Source organism: Lepisosteus oculatus, unplaced genomic scaffold, assembly GCF_040954835.1.
Source record: "Lepisosteus oculatus isolate fLepOcu1 unplaced genomic scaffold, fLepOcu1.hap2 HAP2_SCAFFOLD_67, whole genome shotgun sequence".
Lineage (NCBI taxonomy): Eukaryota > Metazoa > Chordata > Actinopteri > Semionotiformes > Lepisosteidae > Lepisosteus > Lepisosteus oculatus.
In genome coordinates, this window is record NW_027168224.1 from 485,567 (window position 1) to 488,652 (window position 3,086).

The window sequence follows — 3,086 nt, forward strand, 5'->3', positions numbered from 1 at the left end:
TGCGTTAGCCGGGAATCGAACCCGGGTCAACTGCTTGGAAGGCAGCTATGCTCACCACTATACCACCAACGCATGCCCACAGGAAGTCTGCAGGACACCACCAGAGAATGCTTTTTTTTAAAAATTTTTTATTAAACATAGAATTTACAAATACAAATACAACAAGAGGATCAGAGTCATGTACAAGAGAAAAAAAACGCAGCAGAAAAAAGCATTTAACTACCAGAGGTAATTAAGTAATTATGTGATCAAATTGTATATTTTACACGTATCATATTTTCCTTGCTTTAATATTTCTCAATTATTTATAAACTTTAGTTTCAACATGCATGCGTTTCCTGTAAAAAATAAAACTCAGCACACAGTTTTTCTTTTAACAACATTTCGAGTACCTCTGGCATTCATGAAAAAGACATACACAAAAGCAAATAACTAACTCTAAGACTGTCTAAACTATTGAGTTTTTCAAAGAACCAGAACTATAACAGTCCTTAACACTTAACTACACCATTCCAAACTAACACTAAAGAAACACTAGTATATACTGGTATAACAAATAAAACCAAACATAATCATTAACTGAGCAGTCACTGGGAGCAAATCTCCTTCCCGTCCACAAAGGCCCTCGCTCCCACAAAGTAGGCTCTCCTCCCCTCTCTTCTGGCAGCTTCAACCTGGGGCCACAGCTGGTTCCTGGTACTCCTGTCCGCAGCAGACAGGTCCTCTGCAAACCTCAGTTTGTTCCCATTCAAATACTCATTCCCCCTCGCCGCTCGCCACAGCATGTCCCTCGCCGTCCTCTTGGTGAACTGTATTATAATCGATCTGGGGAGCACTTGCCCAGACATGTTCGCTCTCCCGAGCTTGTGAACAAAGTCAATGGCCGATATTACGTCCTCCTGGTCCGGCAGGGTCCTTTTACAGATACCCTTCACTGTTGCAACAAGGTCCTTATCACGTTCCTCTTTAACTCCAAATAATTTTAAATTCCATCATCGACGGTATCTATCTACATCGTTCACTTTCAATTCAAGTTCTTTAATATGCTTTTCTTGTTTGGTATTTACTTGTTTAAGAACTTTTACTTCACTCTTTAAGTCTTCAACCTCTTTAAACACACAGTCCATGGACTTTTTAAGACTTTCGATTGCGACTGTATTACATCAAGTCATTTCCTTCAGCTCACCCATGCTCTGTGCCATCATGTTGAAGATGTTGGTCTGGAGCTCCTCCAGCGTCAGGTCGCCCCTTCCTCTCTTGGCTGCTGGGGTTTTCACAGGTGTGCTGGGCAGGGACTCCGGCTCTTCCTCTGGCAGCTGAGTCTCACTTGGGCTGCGAGCGCTCGCGTACGAGCGCATCTCCAGCACTCTTTCCACGTCCCCTCCAGCTGCTTCACTTTTCCCTTTAGTTGCCATCAATTTTCTTGTAGTGCTATACATATACGAGTGAGGTATCTTAGAGTTCTCCTTCGAAGACCCAGCACTCTCTTTTCTTTTCCCAGTGTTACTCATATCGAAATTCTTAAACCTAAAAAAAATCGTTTTTTTTTCTTTCAATTATAACTGAAGTTTAAACAAGTAGTGTTAAGTCCTTATTTTTCTGTAGTCAAAAAAAGCAAAAATTAACATTCAGGTCATGAAAAACTCAAAAAAAATCCTCAACCACTAAACTTTACCTCCCACCTGAGCGCCATCTTGAACGCCCCTACCACCAGAGAATGCTCAAGATTTCGGAAGCTGTCTCCGGGACGTGCTGATTCCACACATCCTGAATAAATCATGATATTGTTAGTTGCTGTAGCTAGACGTTCAAATGAGTTTCATGGCCAGATGGACTGTTTCCTCCAGCGGTATAGTATTGCAGTGAGACAGCACGATGCCTGCAAGACTATGTCACGCTAAACGCCACAGATTGTGTTTGTCCGTTCGTGTCAGTCATCCTGCAGCCACGGGAAGTGGGACACAAACATGCCACAATGCTTTCAAGACGTTAGGATTTGTTTGTGCAACATCCGAGAAGAGTACTTGTGGCTTGAATGTGAACTGTACGTGCCCACCCCCTTTCCTCTGTAGTGCATGAGTTCCTCCCGGCATGCCCTTCGTCATTGTTCTGTCATCTTGTATTTAAAGGGTTGTATTTCTGCTGCTGAAAAGAATCAACGGCTTTCTTTGTTCCCAACGGAGCCCTTGTCTGTCATGAAATTCTTCAAAACCTCAAGCTAGAAGAAGACGACAAATATGAAGCGTTACAGCAACGACATGCCATGAGACGATTGATAACGATTTCCATAGGATCCCCGTGGTTGCCTGGCAACCGTCAGCTTTGCGCAGTGGCAGTATCGTAGCCTGTGAGGTTTAGCCGAGGCGGGATTATTGCTAGTTGAAAACTTTTCCCAATACCCCGCTTCCGCCGGTTTGCAATACAATCGGCGAAAGCTATTTTTGACAGTCTCGTTAGAGACTGAGCAAGGTGTTTAAAGACAGATTTGGTCATGGTGACATCATGGTAGAAAGAAGCGAGCTTGTTCCCAGTGGGCATTGATTCGTCGAATATACGTATATTTACGGCGAAATTACGGCTATACGTATATATACGTCGCCTCGACGTATAATCAACGTCGAATTGCAACCGTAAAATTGACGACATTAACAAACGCATATATAACGTCGAAAACACATCTAACACAGTGCCTGAGGCTTTTTACTGCATGTATCGTGTGTGTCGCAACTAGGAGTATACGGCACTCTGCACAGTGTACGAAGTAAATTATTTTCGCAGCAATTAATTTACATGTGTATAATAAATATAGTAAATATAATAAATTAATTACTGCGAAAATAATTTACTTCGTACACTGTGCAGAGTGCCGTATACTCCTAGTTGCGGCACACGATACATACAGTAAAAAGCCTCAGGCACTGTGTTAGATGTGTTTTCGACGTTATATATGCGTTTATTCATGTCGTCGATTTTACGGTTGCAATTCGACGTTGATTATACGTCGAGGCGACGTATATATACGTATAGCCGTAATTTCGCCGTAAATATACGTATATTCGACGAATCAATGCCCACAGCTTGGCATA

At 42.4% G+C, this 3,086-nt stretch overlaps 2 non-coding genes across 2 annotated transcripts; one reads left to right on the forward strand and one right to left on the reverse strand.

The window, feature by feature from the left end:
• Positions 1-72, reverse strand: trnag-ucc (transfer RNA glycine (anticodon UCC)). Its single transcript has one exon. It is a non-coding gene; the product is annotated as a tRNA-Gly (tRNA).
• A 2,246-nt stretch (positions 73-2,318) lies between these two features.
• LOC138233374 (U4 spliceosomal RNA) lies at positions 2,319-2,460 on the forward strand. Its single transcript, XR_011187486.1, has one exon. It is a non-coding gene; the product is annotated as a U4 spliceosomal RNA (small nuclear RNA).
• The last annotated feature ends 626 nt before the right edge of the window (positions 2,461-3,086 follow it).